This window comes from Vulpes lagopus, chromosome 6, assembly GCF_018345385.1.
Source record: "Vulpes lagopus strain Blue_001 chromosome 6, ASM1834538v1, whole genome shotgun sequence".
In the NCBI taxonomy this organism is placed as follows: Eukaryota; Metazoa; Chordata; class Mammalia; order Carnivora; family Canidae; genus Vulpes; species Vulpes lagopus.
Window position 1 is genome coordinate 102,906,663 of NC_054829.1, and position 20,711 is coordinate 102,927,373.

A 20,711-nucleotide genomic window follows, 5' to 3' on the forward strand; every position below is an offset into this window, starting at 1 on the left:
GAACACGTCATTCCTCTGGTCAACAGTATACAGTGGCTTTTCACCACTGTAAAAGCTAAAGTCTTAACTAAGCAATCTGGTTTGATGTAAAATCTGATCCTCTTTGACTCTCATCTCTCTGTTCATTGGGATCCAGTCACATTGGTCTCCTGGCTGCTTCTTCAGCATTTTTGGCATGCTTACATCCCAGGGCTTTAGCTCTTGCTGTTGCTTTTGCTTCAGTTGCTCTTTCTCTCAGTTCCTTAAGGCATTTATTCAAAAGTCACTTTTTCCATGAAAGCTTTCCTAGACTGACTTCCTCCTTCCATTCCCTTTCCTTTTCTTCCTCCCTCCCTTCCTTTTTTCTTTCTCTTCCCCCACCCCCTTTTTTCTTTTCTTTCTCTCTCTCTCTCAAGTTTTTAATTCCAGTTAGTTAACAGTGTTATATTAGTTTCAGGTGTACAATATAGTGATTCAACACTTCCATACATCACTTGGTGCTCACCACAAGGGCATTCCTTAACCCCCCATCCCCTATTTTAACCTATCTTCCACCCTGCTCCCCTGACCACCTTATTTAAAAATTTAATTTCTTCTTCATCTGAGCACCTCACATTCATCTCCTTCCTTAATTTTTTCTTTAGTACTTATCACTAACCAACATACCATATATATATTTACCTGTTTTATTGTTTATTCCCACTAGAATATAAATTTAATGAGGGCAAAGATTTTGTCTGTTTTTTTTTTTTTTCCATTGACATACCCATGGCCTTGGAAAATGGGCAGGACATAACAGGCACTCACATGTTTGTTGAAAGACAGAAAAAAATATATAATGAAGACAACTGAAAGAGATAGATTAAAAGATCCAAATATGAGATTATACATCATACTGAGAAATTTTTCAATAAATAGGAAATAATGAGAAAATCAGCTAATTTTCCTTGGATAATATATACCTGTGTGTGTGTGTGTGTGTGTGTGTGTATCTCCATATTAAATAGTGGAAAGTACTTAAAAAACACGAAACTTAAAATTCTGAATTATATACTTATACTTTGATAACAATGATAAAGAATTATTAGAAATAAGTGAAATGCATATTTTAATAATATTTGAAAAGTAATAATTAATTCAAGTTGAAAATATTTCTTTAATACAGAACAACTCCCAGGTGCTCACCAGCATCAGTCATCTTTTATCAACTGAAGTCAGGTAAATAGTTAATATATTCTGTGAAATAATAATGCATGTTATTTATTCTTACTTTATTTGTACCTTTTAAAATTTTAACTGATATTTTAGTCTTAAATAATTCCTTAGGATATTGGTACATCTTCACAATACAGTCTCATGTATGAGAAAAATAGCAGTATAACATAATTTTGAATACTAGGCTGGTTCACATTTTATTTTATTTTATTTTAAAAAAAATTTTTTTTTTTTTATTTATTTATGATAGTCACAGAGAGAGAGAGAGAGAGGCAGAGACACAGGCGGAGGGAGAAGCAGGCTCCATGCACCGGGAGCCTGATATGGGATTCGATCCCGGGTCTCCAGGATCGTGCCCTGGGCCAAAGGCAGGCGCCAAACCGCTGCGCCACCCAGGGATCCCTGGTTCACATTTTAATTTAAAAAATAACAAATAATGAAATATTTTATTAAAATATAAAAAAACATAAAATTAGCCTTATTAAGTTAGAGATATTATTAGCTTTTCCTGACTTAAAGATGGGTACTGAAACCCAATAAAAAAAAATCATACATGCTTTAGCTATTTTTTCCAGATGATTAAATTATTTTGCTTTATTTGGCCTAGTGGTAGTTAACTAAGTCAGCTGAGTAAATACTGCCCCCTAGCTACATCAAGAAAGAATAGTGATATTTAAGCATTTGAGCAGGTCTTTCCAACGGCCTGGTAATATCAAAATTACAAATATCAATAGGAAAAGCAAAGGCAGGAAGCTCATTAACATTATTTCAAAAAGTAGAAAATTGTGGTTTAAAAAGTTGTGAACTTATACAAATGTAAAAGATTTAAAAAGGAAATATTTCTTATAAACTGGATGAATCTTCGGACAAATGTAATTTACATATTGCATTGTTTCTCCTCTCTATTAACATTTTTAATTTATATTTTTACTTATTTTATGTATTATAAAAATTATTTTAATTATTATATTTTATACAATTATTATTATAAAAGGGAGTTCCTTCTAGTTGAGTTTCTTAATCTACCTCCTTATAAGCACACTATATTTTGTTTACTTCAAGTCAGAAGTATGATTACATTTAAATTACTTTTAAGTTAAGCCTCTTCTATGAAATTACCTCCACTTTGCAATTACCTAGGTATATTTATCCTTTTCCATTTTATTCTGCATGAGTTCCTCAAAACCATTTGATGTCATTGAGTGGGCTTACACTTTCATTCTAGTTTTCACTATTTTAATGAGTCTACTATTAATATAATATTCTCAAATATCTCTGGGCTTCATCAGTTCACTTTTTATCTCCTTTTGGTAATCTATATATTTTTTAGCTCCTTATTTTCTTCATTTTTATTTTTATTATATATATTTTAAAGTTTTTATTTAAATTCCCATTAACATATAGTGTAATATTAGTTTTAAGTGGTTTATATATTTTTTAAAAGATTTATTTGAGAGAGACAGTGAGAGTGAAAGCTGGGATGGGGTGGATATGGTAGTGAGGAGCAGAGGGAAAGGGAGAGAAGCCGACTGAGTGTGGAGCCCCAAGCAGGGCTCAATCCCACAACCTAGAGATCATGACCCGAGCCAAAACCAAGAATTGGAGGCCCAACCAACTTAGCCACCCAGGAGACCCAACAGGTCACTCATTTTTTTTTTTTTGGTCGCTCATTTTTAAAGTGAGATCATGTTGGGTTATTTTTGTGAGGTAACAGAAGACTTTTTCATTTGCTTTTATTAGTGATTCTTTTATTTCTTTTCTCCTTTCTTTTTCTCTCCGTCTTTTCATTATTTATTATCTTCAAATGGGTCCAGCTTCCTAGTAAAGAATAAATGTTAGTATGGCGGAGAGGTAGAATTTGGGGAGGGTAGTTCATAATCGCCATTCAAAACTGTTGCCTACAATAGATTTCATTAACACTCAGGGTATATTGGACTCGATTACAGTTTTTGATATGCTTTTTTGAGCATTTCTAACCATTTGTAAGGATTGATATTTTATAATATTTTATTACTTTTAACGAAGAAAAAATAAAGAGAAAATTTATATACACTTTTGAAAAGAAGATTAAAATCACCATATGAATCTATTAGGTCCTTTTATAGATCTGTGATACATTACTGAAAATTCAGTGATCTTATTCTTCTTGCATCATGAAATATTTTGTTCTTTTATCAAAGTAGGAATCATTTTATTATTACTTTTCAATTATTCCCAACTATGCTAAAAAATGGTTAAAACAAAGGAAAAAAGAAAAATGATGGAGTCACTAGAATTTTTTAATTTTTTAATTCATATTAAAATAAATGATCATTATTACCATTTTCTTTTTTCCTACTGAATCATCTAAGGTATGACATCATCTTTCAAGAAGATATAAAAGATTCATGAGACCTAATTACAGTGTGTTTTTTTTTTAAGAGTTCAATGAACACAGTTGAGAATTCAGAATTTCTCATTTTCCACCCTCACTAGCAAAGAGAAAAAAATACTGATAGAGGATAATGTTTCACAATTATTAGACCAAGCAGAAGATTGGCAGTAGCATTCTAGATTCTAGTGAAGTGGTAACAGTGTTACACTGGTTATATAGTGAAATTTCAAACTGAATGCTCAGGTGATGATATCTTAAATGAATTTCCTCAAACACAAGAATCGAGGTAAACAATAAGTTGGTCTCTCACTGGAAAGGACTCATTATCCAATATTTTGTAACAAAAATCTGGACCATCCTATTTTGCTCAAAAGATAAATGAGAGTGAGCTTTAATCTTAAAATATTTCTACACCAAAATTTCATACAATTTAAGTGGATAGGGACTGGGACTCCTGGGTGGTTCAGTGGTTGGGCAGCTGCCTTCAGCTCATGTCTTGATCCCGGGGTCTGGGATCGAGTCCGCATTGGGCTCCTGCGAGGAGCCTGCTTCTCCCTCAGTCTCTCCTGCGAGGAGCCTGCTTCTCCCTCAGTCTCTCCTGCGAGGAGCCTGCCTCTTCCTCAGTCTCTCCTGCGAGGAGCCTGCTTCTCCCTCAGTCTATGTTTCTGCCTCTTTCTCTCTCTCTCTCTCTCTGTGTCTCTCATGAATAAATAAATAAATCTTTAAAAAAAATAAGTGGATAAATGCTAAAGGTAGGCATGTTTACAACATGTTTGGAAGGAAACATAATTAGAAAAAAATCATTAAATTTATTAACCTGTGTTCATTTATCTAAAATGAAAACATTTTGCAATTATCAAACAAAAAAGATGCTGTTCTCCAACAAAGTTATGAGGCCTATTAATGTTTTGTTTTGATAACTGCAGGTTTTGAACATGCAGGTGCAAGAAGAAGACCCAGAGAAATGCTAGAATCTATTAGAAATGTATTTGAAATCTAGAATCAATATTTATAAGATAGATATGCTCCAGGTTCATGCATGATAGATGAGCAGTAAATTCAAAGCATTCTGTACATTTCAAGAATACATACTTTCAAAATGATGAATATATGGAATAAAATTTGTGGTTTGCAATGTTCATAGTCTTACTAAATTTTTAATAAAATTATTTTTTGCTATGTCTTCATTCTACTTCTGTAAATTATTACAAAATGATTTAAACATATAAAAATAATTTAAAAGTTCCATTGGATTCAGATGGTAAATGGTTTTCTTTCTCTTGTATACAAAAGGTTATATTATTACATCTTTTGCAGGTAATGATTTCCCTAATTCTAAAAAAAGAGGCAAAAGATCAAATTAAAATTAAATAACTGTATAATCATTTCTTTTATTGTTTTTACTTGACTTATAATATTGAACTGAAAAAGTATAAAGTAGAAATCAGTAATAAAACCAGCTGGAGAATTTAATAGCTCTAGGATCCACAGTATCATTTTAGGGAAGGACTAGGTACTTTTCAATTCCAGAGTGCCTTTCAATGATCTGAGTACTAAAAAGCTTTTTAAAATTTTCCCGCAAAATTAATTTACCTTAAGTAAAGGACAAAAAGACATGTTATGTAGCACTTTCTGGAAGAAAAACACCTTAAAAATCTAGCAAATAAAAAAATCAAGGAAATAAAAAAGGTAAAATTCAAAGTGGTGAGTGCCAATCTTACCAAGTGGGATATGCAAGAAATTCTTCATTGTTATTAGTACTATGTTGCCTTTGGCAAAGAATTCATTTTTAAAAAAATATTTATTCATTTGTTTATTCATGAGAGACACAGAGAGAGAGAGAGAGGCAGAGACGGGCAGAGGGAGAAGCAGGCCCCATGCAGGGAGCCGGACGTGGGACTTGATCCTGGGTCTCAAGGATCACTCTCTGGACTGAAGGTGGTGCTAAACCACTGAGCCACCCGGGCTGCCCTGGCAAAGAATTCATTAACTGATACAGCAAAATAATATATGCAGTACAGCTTGCAATAGTATGCTTTTCTAAATGTAAATCATATTCATATAACCAAAGAAACAGTATGTGATCAGACTCTAACAATAAGTTAGAACAAGAACACTAATAATGGTTAATTCCTTAACACTGTGAACCTAGAACTATACTGAGTAGTTTATATGTATTATTTAATCATCACAATGTTCCTTTGAGGTAAGATTTATTATAATCAACACAAACACTAACAGGACTGTGGATAAGAAACGAAGAAGTATTTAGCTAGTAAGTTGAAGAGTCAGGATTAGAACTCTGGCTCATTTGACACCAGTGTCTGAGTGCTTTCTTTCTATACCAGTTTTCCCAAATTGTGGTCACAGACCCCGGGGGATCTTCAAGACCCTTTTTGGGTCAACATTTCAAAGCTGTTTTCACAACACTACTAAGGTACTTTGTGTTGTGTGCAAAGCCACTGGTGGATAAAACTGCTGGTACCTTATTACAAATCAAGGCCATGGCACTAAAGTGTAATAGTCATATTCTTGTAATGGCTTAAATTAATAATTGTATTAAGTATCTTTTTAAATGTTTTATGAGACAAAATGGAAAGCATGCATAAAACTCTTATATTGTATACTGAAGTGTAAAGATTGTTTTGAGGAAAATCATTTGGACAATCATTTGAGCTGTGAGTCAAGGCAGGTGCTTTTTTTTTCCCCCTCGAATACCATTCTTTTTTTCCTTGCAAGTATGACATATAGACAATTATTTTTTCCAGACTTTCATATTAAGCAGGTATTTCTCAAAAAAGTGAGCCTGCCACTTCAAGAAAAAAATGGTAGCAGTCAGGTGAATATTAGAATTTTAGAAAACTTGTTTCTGCCACTGTGAGCTTGGCAGTTTTCTAATCCTTAATGGTTTTTTGGATGAGATCAGTGATCATATTAATGAAAATTATTTTTAAAATATTGTATAATGAAAGGTTTCATAGTTGAAAGATTTGCATAATTCAGTAAACCAATATTTTAAACGATCAATGCATGACATTATAAAATCATGTGTGGATAAAAGCCATTCAAAGTGCAAGACAGGGATGCCTGGGTGGCTCAGTGGTTGAGCGTCTGCCTTTGGCTCAGAGCATGATCCTGGAGTCCTGGGACCGAGTCCCACATCCGGCTTCCTGCATGGAACCTGCTTTTCCCTCTGCCTGTGTCTCTGCCTTTCTCTCTCTCTGTGTGTCTCTCATGAATAAATAATAAAATCTTAAAAACAAAAAAACAAAAAAACAAGTGCACGACAAACTGATCTATTTGAATGGAATAGAGTATGAAAAGTTCATAGGTATGGTTTTAGACTGTACATTGTAACTAAGCTGTAAGAAACTACAACTGTCTGAAAACACCCTTTGCCAACTACATGTCTATATAAGTCCTAGTTTTCTTCATACACTTCAAACAAAATAATGATTCATAACAGACTGAATTCAGAAGTAGATATGAGAATTTAGCTTTCCTCTATTAAGTGGAGACTGCAAAAATATAAAACAATACCACTTCACCATTTTTTTTAAACAACTATTTTTTAGAAAAACGTGTTATTATGGTTAACATGCAGTGGCTTTGCTGTCATTTTTATTTATTACTATTTTATTATTATTTAAAATATTTTATTTATTTATTCATGAGAGACAGAGAGAGAGGCAGAGACATAAGCAGAGGGAGAAGCAGGCTACATGCAAGGAGCCCGATGTGGGACTGGATCCCGGATCCCAGGATCACACCCTGAGCTAAAGGCAGACGCTCAACCGCTGAGCCACTCAGGCATCCCTTGCTGTCATTTTTAAATAAATTAATACATTTAAATATTTTTAAAAAGTGTTAGTAATATTGGTAGGTATAACCCACATAAACAAAGACTCTTTGGTATCCTTGATCCTTAAAAAGGTCTCAAGATCAAAAAGTTTGAAAACCACTATATATTAAGCTATACTTCCTTTCACTTGTCTCTCAACCAGTAGAGGAATACGTTGGATTGGGAACAGAATGGGGTGGAGATTCAAGTAAGGATTTACTAAACAGAGAAACTTGCTGGATATTTAACTTGTGTGTATGTGTTCTTAGCTAGAAGGTACCAAAATATTACTTTAAATTACTTTATCATTCCCTATGAAATTAATAAGTCTTTGAATTTTAAGATTTGGACCATTTCTGAAAGGTAATTAAACTCTCTTGGGGAAAGGAGAGTTCAATAAGCCATTTGAATTCAGCAGCCTTAACAAATCCAAGGTCAGTAAAATGGGATTAGGACTAATATTGGGGATATCATAGCAGTAGCCAGACAAAACGGCACAGGCTAGCACTTTGCAGATGGGCTAGACCAGGTCAGTGGGGACTCTTGATATGGGAGATTCTAAATAAGGTATACTTTCCTAATTTATTTTGTAACCACATCTTGGTAAAATATAAAAAGTTTATTACCAGTAGTCTCTTTATATTAAAATCTAAATTTTTTTCTGTAGCACTAACAAAATAAAGACCAGGAATAAATGAAGGAACAAATGAACAAACAAAACAAACAAGTAAATACATAAATATTTCTTAATAGAAGGCAGGGCAAGATGGCAGAAGAGTAGGGTCTTCGAATCACCTGGCCCCACAAACTTACCTACAGGGCTTTCAAAACATCCGGAGCACCTATAATTTGACCTGAGATTTAAAGAGAGAACAGCTGGAATGCTACAGAGAGGAATTTTTTTGCTTCTAACAAGGTAGGAAGGCAGGAAAAACATAAATAAATAAAGAATCCAGGCAGCCCTGGTGGCGCAGCGGTTTAGCGCTGTCTTTAGCCCAGGGCCTGATCCTGGAGACCTGGGATCGAGTCCCATGTTGGGCTCCCTGAATGGAGCCTGCTTCTCCCTCTACCTCTGTCTCTCCCTCTCTCTCTCTCTCTCTCCCCCTCTGTCTCTCATGAATAAATAAATAAAATCTTAAAAAAAAAATAAAGAATCCAAGGGGGAAGGGGCCCCACAAGGAGCCAGGCTAAGGCTAGCGGTGAAAGCCTCTGGGGCAGGAAAGCCCAGCCCTGGGGAAGCGGGAACTCGGGCAGGATCGCAGGAGGGGCAGTGAAGCCGCAAGATTCCCGGGTGGCTCTAAGAGGAGAGGCGCCGGGGACAGCTCACAGCAAACTGCGGCCTGATCTCGGTAAAAGTCTGGAGCGCTGCGGCCTTCAGGGCATTTGGGAGCATCTGCTCTGTTAGGCGGCCCGGCTCCAGACGGAGGTGGCTGTGCCCTGTTCCCTTCGGGAGAGGCGGTCCCGGGGAGTGCAGTTCCAGCGGCACAGGACCCGATCCCAGGGCGCCCAGTGGATACAGCCGGCGATCCGATGTTCCCCCCAGGACAGGTGGAGGTGGGGAGGGCACAGGACAGGGAGACTCTCCTGCCACGTGGCACCCCGAGCTGTGCAGGTCAGCGCCCCCTGCACCTTCCTCCAGGAGCGCATCCAGGCCACTTCGGACTGGGAGACTGTGGTAGTTACCGGGGGAGCTGACTCCAGGGCTGGAGAGCTGGCCACTGCCATTGTTGTTCCTCCTGGTTTCACCCTGCGCCTGGACGGGGCGGGGCCACCAGGGAACAGAGGCCTCACAGGGTAAACTGCTCCCCCTGAGCCTGGCTCCCTGCAGGGGGTGGGGCATCTCCCCAGGTGCACACACCTGAGAATCAGCACAGCAGGCCCCTCCCCCAGAAGGCCAGCTGGAAGGACAGGGGAAGGGCAAGTTCTTGACCCAGCAGTGCTGGAAAGCTCCAGGAATGAGGGAAAATAGTATACAGAACTAGAGGGTCCTTTTCTTGCTCTTGCTCTTTTCTTTTTCTTTTCTTTTTCCATTATGAATCATTTTTATATCAGACTAAAAATTTCCAATGTTTTTTTTCTTTTCCCACCTTAACTACAATATTTTACCAGCTCATTTTTAATTTTTTTTCCTTTTTGACTTTCATATTTCTACAATTATATGTCTTAGATATATTTTTAACTTCTGCATTCCCTTCAATGTATTCAGTTCAATTTTGGTAGATATATGAGATATATTTTTTTTCTGCCTCATTTTGTTTTACAATGGCAGAAGTTAGTACCTGTAAAATACGACCAACATATACCCAGAACCAAGTGGAACACCGTGTTGGTTCATTCTGTGAGATTATATTCTCTCTTCCTTTCCATTCTGTCCCCCTCTTTTATCTTGTTTATGTTTTGGTGGTCAGTGTTGGGGCTTTCTATAAGTATTGCTGGTTTATGTAAATATGGGATTGAGCATCTTCTAACATACAGAACAAAATACACTCAGAACCAAGAGGATCACCCTCTAGAACCCATAAGGGAGAGACTACATTCTCTCTCCATTACCACTACTTCACCACCACCATCCTCCGTCCCCCCTTTTTTCTTTTTCCTCTTTTCTTTACCTTTTTTTTCACCTCTTTTTTTTCCTTCTTCTTTGTTTTTGGCTTATTATTTTTACTACTTTGTTTTAAAATTTGTTTCTCACTTTAATGGTTCTTTTATTTTCTTCTGTTCTTCTTTTTCTTTTATTTTCTGGTCTCTGATCTCTTCGGAATCATCTACGGTGTATTTTACTTACGTTGTGGTTGATATTTTTGACTCAGCCTGCTCATATGGCCACTCTGCACTGCACAAAATGACTACAAGGAAGAATTCACCACAAAAGAACTGGAAATAGTACTCTCTACCACAGAGTTACAGAATTTGATTTCAATACGATGTCAGATTCAATTCGAAACTACAATTATATAGCTACTGATGGATCTGGAAAAAAGCATAAAGGACTCTAGAGACTTCATTACTGCAGAATTGAGATATAATCAGGCCAAAATTAAAAATAGATTAAATGAGATGCAATACAAACTGGATGTTCTAACTGCTAGAGTTAATGAGGTGGAAGAGAGAGTGAGTGACACAGAAGACAAATTGATGGTAAGGAAGGAAGCTGAGGAAAAAAGAGAAAAACAATTAAGAGGTCATGGGGAGAGGCTTAGGGAAATAAATGACAGCTTGAGAAGGAAGAATATACATCTAATTGGGATTCCAGAAGAGGCTGAGAGAGAGAGAGAGAGAGAGAGAGAGAGAGGACCACAAAGTATATCTGAACAAATCATAGCTGAGAAAATCCCAAGTCTGGGGAAGCAAACAGACATTCAGATCCAATAGATAGAGAGGACCCCCTCCCCTGCCATATAAATCAATAAAAAATGCTCAATACCTCGACATTTAATAGTGAAACTTGCAAATTCCAAAGATAAAGTTATTAAAGCAGCAGGAGACAAGAGATTCTTAACTTATATGGGGAGAAATATCAAATCAACAGCAGACCTCTCCACAGAGACTTGGCAGGCCAGAAAGGGCTGGCAGGATATATTCAGGGTCTTAAATGAGAAGAACATGCAGCCAAGAATACTTTATCCAGCAAGGCTCTCATTCAGAATACAAGGAGAGATAAAGAGCTTCCAGGATAGGCAGAAACTGAAAGAATATGTGACCACCAAACCAGCTCAGCAAGAAATACTAAGGAGGGACCCTGTAAAAGAAAGAGGAAGTCCACAGAAACAATCCACAAAAACGGGGACTGAATAGGTATTACCATGACAGTAAATTCATATCTTTCAATAGTAACTCTGAACATGAATGGGCTAAATGATCCCATCAAAAGACACAGGGTATCAGACTGGATAAAAAAGCAAGACCCATCTATTTTCTGTCTACAACAGACTATTTTAGACCTAAGCACACCTCCAGCCTGAAAATGAAAGGTTGGAGAACGATTACCATTCAAATGGTCCTCAAAAGAAAGCAGGGGTAGCAATCCTCAGATAAGATAAATTAAAGTTTATCCCAAAGACTGTAGTAAGAGATGAAGAGGGACACTATATCATACTTAAAGGATCTATCCAACAAGAGGACCTAACAATCATGAATATTTATGCCCCTAATGTGGGAGCTGCCAAGTATATCAATTAATAACCAAAGTGAAGACATACTTAGATAATAATACACTAATACTGGGAGACTTCAACACGGTGCTTTCTGCAAATGACAGATATTCAAAGCACAACATCTCTAAAGAAACAAGAGCTTTAAATGATACACTCAACCACATGGATTTCACAGATATATACAGAACTCTCCATCAAAATGCAACTGAATACACAGTCTTCTCAAATGCACATGGAACTTTCTTTAGAATAGCCCACATACTCTGGTCACAAATCAGGTCTCAACCGATACCAAAAGACTGGGGTTGTCCCCTGGATATTTTCAGACCGTAAGGATTTGAAACTTGAACTCAATCACAAGAAATTTGGGAGAAACTCAAACACATGGAGGTTAAAGAGCATCCTGCTAAAAGATGAAAGGTCAACCAGGAAATTAGAGAAGAATTAAAAAGATTCATGGAAACTAATGAGAATGAAGATACAACCTTCAAAATCTTTGGGATACAGCAAAAGCAGTCCTGAGAGGGAAATATATCGCAATACAAGCCTCCCTAAAAAATTCGAAAAAACTCAAACACAGAAGCTAACCTTGCACCTAAAGGAACTGGAGAAAGAACAGCAAGTTAAACCTATACCAAGCAGAAGAGATATGATAGATAGATAGAAGAACTAATATAATAGATAAATCCCTAGCCAGCCTTATTAAAAAGAAAAAAAGATTCAAATTAATAAAATCACGAATGAAAAAGGAGAGAACACAACCAATACCAAGGAAATACAAACAATTTTAAAAACATATTATGAGCAGCTATACGCCAACAAATTAGGCAATCTTGAAGAAATGGACGCATTTCTGGAAAGCCAAAAATTACCAAAACTGGAACAGGAAGAAAGAAAACCTGAACCAGCCAATAACCAGAGACGAAATTGAAGGAGTCATCAAAAACCTCCCAAGACACAAAAGTCCAGGGCCGGATGGCTTCCCAAGGGAATTCTATGAAACGTTTAAAAAAGAAATAATACCTATTCTAGTAAGGCTGTTCCAAAAGATAGAAAGGGACTGAATACTTCCAAACTTGTCTTATGAGGCCTGCATTATCTTGAATCCAAATCCAAGAAAGACCCCACCAAAAGGAGAATTATAGGCCAATATCCCTGATGAATACATATGCAAACATTCTCAACAAGATACTAGCCAATAGGATCTAACAATACATTAAGAAGATTATTTATCATGACCATGTGGGATTTATCCCTGGGATGTAAGGGTGGTTCAACGCTTGTAAAACAATCAATGTGATAGATCATGTCAACAAGAGAAAAAACGAGAACCATATGATCCTCTCAATAGATGCAGAGAAAGCATTTGACAAAATACAGCATCCATTCCTGGATAAAACTCTCCAAAGTGTAGAGATAGAGGGAACATTCCTCAATATCTTAAAAGCCATCTATGAAAAGCCCACAGCAAATATCATCCTCAATAGGGAAAAACTGAGAGCCTTTCCCCTAAGGTCAGGAACACGTCAGGGATGTCCACTCTCACCACTGCTAATTCAACATAGTAGTAGAAGTCCTAGCCCAGGAATCAGATAACAAAAAGAAATAAAAGGCATTCAAATTGGCAAAGAAGAAGTCAAACTCTCCCTCTTCGCCGATGACATGATACTGTATATAGAAAACCCAAAAGACTCCACCCCAAGATTGCTAGAACTCATACAGCAATTTGGCAGTGTGGCAGGATACAAAATCAATGCCCAGACATCAGTGGCATTTCTATACACTAATAATGGACTGAAGAAAGAGAAATGAAGGAATCAATCCCATTTACAATTGTACCCAAAAGCATAAGATACCTAGGAATAAACCTAACCAAAGAGGTAAAGGATCTATACCTTAAAACCTACAGAACACTTCTGAAAGAAACTGAGGAAGACACAAAGAGATGGAAAAATATTCCATGCTCATGGGTTGGAAGAATAAACATTGTGAAAATGTCAATGCTACCCAGAGCAATTTACACATTCAATGCAATCCCTATCAAAATACCAGGACTTCCTTCACAGAGTTGGAATAAATAATCTTAAGATTTGTATGGAATCAGAAAAGACCCCGAATAGCCAGGGGAATATTGAAAAAGAAAACCAATGCTGGGGGCATCACAATGCCAGATTTCAAGCTGTATTACAAAGCTGTGATCATCAAGACAGGTCCTGGCACAAAAAAAGACACATAGATCAATGGAACAGAATAGAGAATCTAAAAATGGGCCCTCAACTCTATGGTCAACTAATATTCGAGGTAGCAGGAAAGAATATCCACTGGAAAAAGGACAGTCTCTTCAATAAATGGTGCAGGGAAAATGGACAGCCACATGCAGAAGAATGAAACTAGGCCATTCTCTTACACCATATACAAAGATAAACTCAAAATGGTTGAAAGATCCAAATGTGAGACAAGAATCCATCAAAATCCTAGAGGAGAACACAGGCAACACCCTTTTTGAACATGGCCACAGCAACTTTTTGCAAGATACATCTATGAAGGCAAGGGAAACAAAAGCAAAAATGAATTATTGGGACTTAATCAAGATAAAAAGCTTCTGCACAGCAAAAGAAACAGTCACCAAACCTAAAGACAACCTACAGAATGGGAGAAGATATTTGCAAATGACATATCAGATAAAGGGCTAGTATCCAAGATCTATAAAGAACTTATTAAACTCAACAGCCAAGAAACCAAAAATCCAATCATGAAATGGGCGAAAGACATGAACAGAAATCTCACAGAGGAAGACATAGACATGTCCAACAAGCACATGAGAAAATGCTCTGCATCACCTGCCATCAGCGAAATACAAATCAAAACCACAATGAGATATGACTTCACACCAGTGAGAATGGCGAAAATTAACAAGACAGGGAACAACAAATGTTGGAGAGGATGTGGAGAAAGGGGAACCCTCTTGCACTGTTAGTGGGAAAGCAAGCTGATGCAGCCACTCTAGAAAACTGTGTGGAGGTTCCTCAAAAAGTTAAAAATAGAGCTACCCTCCGACTCAGCAATTGCACCACTGCATATTTATCTCAAAGATACAGGCGTAGTGAAATGGTAGGACACCTGCACCTCAATGTTCATAGCAGCAATGTCCACAATAGCCAAACTGTGGAAGAAGCCACGATGTCCTTCGACAGATGAATGGATAGAGAAGATCTACACACACACACACACACACACAATGGAGTATTACTCAGCTAGCAGAAAGGATGAATACCCACCATTTGCTCTGATGTGGATGGAACTGGAGGGTATTATGCTGAGTGAAATAAGTCAATCGGAGAAGGACAATCACCATATGGTTTCACTCATATGGGGAATATAAGGAATATGAAAGGGATTATAAGGGAAAGGAGGGCAACTGAGTGGGAAAAATGAGAGAGGGAGACAAACTATTAGACACTCCTACCTCTGGAAAATGAAAAAAGGGTTGCGGAAGGGGATGTGGGCAGGAGTTTGGGGTAAGTGGGTGACAGGCACTGAGGAGGACACTTGATGGGATGAGCACTGGGTGTTATACTCTATGTTGGCAAATCTAACTTCAATAATAACAAATGAAAAAATATTTCTTAGTAATCCTTTCACATTTTCTGTTAGTATAAACCAAGCTGAATATAAATTTTGAGAAGAAAGGAGTCAGTAGTAGTATAAGCATCCATTAATATTGCAGTTAAATGACAATGGTTTGCCACCATACTTGCTTACCACTGAATTTGTTTGCTTTATCTTTAGAAGTGACGGTAGGTTCAAAAGGCACATATAGAACTGAGATACAGCTCTTATCATTTATCTTAATGGCCACCTGACAACTTTTCATAATTTGTAAGCTGAATGCTATTCATGGCATTTCAGAAAAATAGTTTCCTTAGGAATGAAGAAACATACTTTTATGTTCTCATTTCAAAGGCCTTGTATATTTTCAGAAGCAGAAACATACACCAAAACAAAAATGATAAAAATCACCCTGGCCCCAATTTTGCCAAATACAAGTTACTCACACTATTTATATGTAAATCACATAACTACCATGACATATATAATCTAAGCATCACATCAGTGCACAGTATTCCTAACTATTCAAGCTCCAACAGTGCTCAATATTTAGAATTCTGTGACCCACAGCAAATGGAAAGGAGCCAGAAATCAGTCTTTCCTGCAACGAGAGCCTGCATTTCAATGATGGGAGATTAATGAGGGCTTACTTTGATAGGATTAGTTACTGAGTAGGAAACTTGGTTCAGAATCTTACTACAAAAGTGCCCACCCCTGCCCTCAATGAACCTAGCCTATACTGTTAGTGATGCAGAAAGTCACCTAAGCAATTATTTTAAAAGTAGAACACTGAAGATAGTAATTCAAGGGGAAACAAAGAAACAAAACCTACTGCACAAACTACTGAAATGCAACTAAAAATATGTGATTATTAATAAAGTAAAATGTTAGAAAAATCCTGCATATCGGGGATCCCTGGGTGGTGCAGCGGTTTGGCGCCTGCCTTTGGCCCAGGGCACGATCCTGGAGACCCGGGATCGAGTCCCACGTCGGGCTCCCGGTGCATGGAGCCTGCTTCTCCCTCTGCCTGTGTCTCTGCCTCTCTCTCTCTCTCTCTCTCTCTCTCTCTCACTGTGTGCCTATCATAAATAAATAAAATTAAAAAAAAAATCCTGCATATCATCACATGCTTTCCACCAGTATTCACTATCAACACTCTCTGTATTAAAAATACCAAATCTGTTTTCACAATTAAACTTAAAAGTAGTCTTAATATTTTCATATTATCTACAGATGAGAAACAGGCCAACAATAAAAAAACAAAACAAAAAGCAAGATAAAAGATTTAGAAAAAACCCTCAATCTTCTATTAAAATTTTATCTTTGCTAAATACCTTGCAGTTTGCTTAGTCTCTGAGACAAGAGAATTGTAAAAAGACATTTTTTTCCCGGTGAGATATATTCTCCTTTCCCTTATTTTTCTTTGTTTAATCTAGGATCCTCAATATTGAAAAATGTATTCTCTAGAGGGTGTTTGGAAATATATGTAGAGTCACTTTTCAGAAATACATGCAAGCATTTAATTGTCATCATAATTAGGGGATTACTACAATCAGTGGATGGGGGCCAGTGAGGCTCAGCACTTGTCATGTACTAGACATTCTCATCACACAAGAAACTGTTTCCCATCCCATATGACTTGTATCTCGTAAGATTAATCATAGTACATATATAAATCAGTATTACTTCATAATAATACCAGTATTAAAGAATTTTTACAAGAAATTACACAAAAAGGGCAGCCCAGGTGGCTCAGCAGTTTATTGCTGCCTTCAGTCCAGGGCCTGATCCTGGAGACACAGGATCGAGTCCCATGTCAGGCTCCCTGCAGGGAGCCTGCTTCTCCCTCTGCCTGTGTCTCTGCATATCTCTCTCATGAATAAATAATATCTTTAAAAAAATAAATTACACAAAAATGCCCCATTAATTATTGAGGGGGGTCATAATAAGAGGGAAGCATAAATCAAAGATATCACATATATATTATTGAATAATTACCTCACTCTCTGTAGCAGCACATTTAATAAACACCAATATATACTCTCCATTCAGATTTAACAGAAATTAACAATTTTTGACAATTGTTTTGGAAATTTAAAAAATCAAAATAATACATTATCAATAGAACAGAAGGCTCCTTTGTATCACTCCTCTAATTTTCTCTTTTTAAAATATTATGTTTGTACTTTCTGTAACTTCTGTGAAAATTCCTTCCTAGATGTAAATAATGAATATGACACTCCTTAATTAGGTCTTCTAGTCAATCTAGAACTTATTTTTATATATCATATGAAATTGGCTTTCATTTCCACCTCCCTTCCATGTAGTTACCCACTGTATTAGAGCCATTTGTTTGACAATCTGCTCTTTTCTAAATGATTTATAGAGCCATTTCTGTCACATACCAGTATCTATTTATGGGTATGTCTGTTTTATGTTTTTTGTTTTACTAGTTTATATTAATATCACTGCATTAGTTTTCTTTGGGTTAATATTTGCCTAACTCATATTTTTTATCTCCTTCTTTGACCAATATCCTTAAATTTTTATCTCATAAATAGCATACAGATGGATTTCTTAAATGTCGGAAAATTTCTTTTATTAGGCAATCTAATTAGCTTACATTCTATGATGTTTTTATAGTTTCGGTTGACTTTGCTCCACATACCCCCTCACCCCTCCCATTGATTTAGAAGTTATACATTCTCTTTCTATTTCCTTAATGATTACCATTAAAATTTTAATATGCATTCTATACTTCTGCATTTCTTGTGAGTGGAGACACTAACTGCCTTTTATTCTGGAAAAAAAATATATATGTATATATATATATATTTATTTTGTTGTTGTTGTTAAAGATTTTATTTATTTATTCATGAGAGTCAGAGAGAGGCAGAGACACAGGCTGAGGAAGAAGCAGGCTCCCTGCAAGGAACCCAATGTGGGACCCGATCCCAGGACCCCGGGATCACGCCCTGAGCCAAAGGCAGATGCTCAACCGCTGGGCCACGCAGGCATCCCTGGATTATATTTTCCAAGGCTGTTTTGATACAAACATATTAGAAAATGTATTTATGGTTAGAAAATCAAGATATATATGCTAATACTCCTGCTGCCTGCTGTGCTATGAGGGATAATGTCCTTTGTCTCTGAACCAGGAGTCTTGGGTTTTCTGCTAGCAGCTATGAAACTGTAACAGGCTTATTTATTAGTTTTCAGTGGAGTTAAATCAAATCCCAGATGTGAAAAGATCCCTGACTTGATGTTAAAGTATAAGGAGTATATTTATTTTTCCTTCATATAATATAAAAACATTACAACACTTTTAAGCTGAGTTCTCACCTACTCTTATCTTTTTCTATTACTGTTAGTTAAAATTTTATTTCCATTCAGCTATTAGCCTTTTCTAAATTAATTTTATGTATAAATATTTAATAGTCATTGTTCAATTAGATTTATAAGTTTGTGAGGATTAGATAAGTGGCTTATTTAAAGAGGGTGGAGCAGGGCTTGGCACACAATAAGCACTTAATATATGTTAGCATTATTTTTTTAGCAATATTTTTTGCTCACCATCCTCATACTATACTCATTCAGAATTCAATTTTTCTGATTAACTAAAGCAAATATAGACTATATATTTCCTTTGATGAGTCCTTTCTTAATATCATCTATATTCATGAATATGTCTCAAAATTTTATCAGGCTGTCTTTGTAATTCCATATATATTTTTCTGCATAAATTTTTTTTTTTTTGTCAATCACCAACACGCCTGGCCCAGTGCAATTTTCTGTTTATTACTGGGCATAGTTAGGTACTTTCAAGAGAATTCTTTGAAAATAATCCCTTCTTTTAGTCTTTGTTTTAGCTATTAGTATTCTTTCCCCCTCAAATACTTTATTCCATTACCAACTTGGCAGTCAGATCCTCAATAATTTCCTCAACTCCAGCCATAATATTTAATGTAGTTTTGTCTTATACCTCCTATTATGTGAAGTAAGAAAGGTGGGGTTATGTAAAAACTGAATACTTAACATGATAATATGTATACTGGTTAATTTTTTGTTTATAAGGTCTTTTCTTTTTTATTTTTTCTTTTTTTTCCTTTTGTTTATAAGGTCTTTTATCACTATATAATTATAGGGCTTGTCCTTATTTTATTTCTTAACCTGTACATGTTCTTTTTGGAGCCCTCACAGAATAAACCAGGTACTTAAGTAAAAGGTATTTCTCCAGAAGCCTAGAAGCAAAAGACACTGTAAATGTTAAGAATGGTTACATTACAGAATAATACAAATACACAATACAAAGAGAAATGAACTAGGAATAAGTATACCTATGTTTTAGTCTCTATTCTCCCAATGGAAGATAAACTAGACTAGGGGCAGAGGGTTGTCAAATGATGTAAGTTAAAATTTTAGTTGTGACTAATTAGTTTTGTCATCTTCTCAAACATTATATTTCTCAAATGCTGAAATTATCTGCTTCATATGTCTTGCAGGTTTGTTTTTGAGAATTAAATGATGTTAATGGAAATATTTTTAAACTTCAAAGTACTCTGCAAATATTCATACTATAATTATTATTAACACTTTAAATACATTAGTTAAGTGTTAATATAAACATTTTTTCACCTCTAATCTTACCATTAATATACTGGTCCCTGAATAAGAGCCTTAAAAGGAAAGGCATGATCAAGAAACAAAGAAAGTTAAGATGGAATGAGGAGATCTCTATCTCAAATATGTTTTTTTTGGGGGGGCAGCCTGGATGGCTTGGCGGTTTTGTGCCTCCTTCAGCCCAGGGCGTGATCCTGGGGACCCGGGATCAAGTCCCACGTCGGGCTCCCTATATGGAGCCTGCTTCTCCCTCTGCCTGTGTCTTTGCCTCTCTCTATCTCTCTCTCTGTCTCTCATGAATAAATTTAAAAAAAATCAAATATGTTTCTTTTGAGGTTTACAAAAACCTATGATATCATGCTCCAGAAGACTTTTAAAAGAGGTTTGACTCCACATCACATAACACTGATGAGTAACAGGCTAACCATGACTAATCTTTAAGAGTCAACTCTGACTTTTGGGTTGACATGGACTATTAAGAAGCTAATGAAGTAAGCCAAAATCTGGCAAAGCTTCTGAGGGAAATATATCAAGAAAAATACAGAAGCTGCTACTTAAAAATTCACTAAAGTTTAAATTTCCTACTGCTTCAAAAGCAGGCCTGAATATCATAAAATTCAAATGAAAACACTTATAGCAGCACAATTACAACATTTGAACTAAAGGATTTTTCAAAACAATTTGATAGTGCCAAAAAAACAACATACTTTCCCTTTACTTAAAGTGGGAATATGTAAGGTAATCACACAAACTTTATAACAGAAGGCTATAATTAGTAATAGGAACTGGTTTAGACATATGGACTTCTTGGAACAACAAATTTTTATTTTTATTTTTTTAAAGATTTTATTTACTCATGAGAGACAGAGAAAGAGAAAGAGAGAGAGAGAGAGAGAGAGAGAGAGGCAGAGACACAGGC

The 20,711-nt window shown here is 36.2% G+C and overlaps 1 protein-coding gene across 3 annotated transcripts in view; it reads right to left on the bottom strand.

Annotated features, from left to right (window-relative positions):
• The window catches only part of TBCK (TBC1 domain containing kinase), a 229,078-nt gene that overhangs the window by 103,933 nt on the left and 104,434 nt on the right, over nt 1–20,711 (bottom strand). The window lies entirely within an intron of this gene.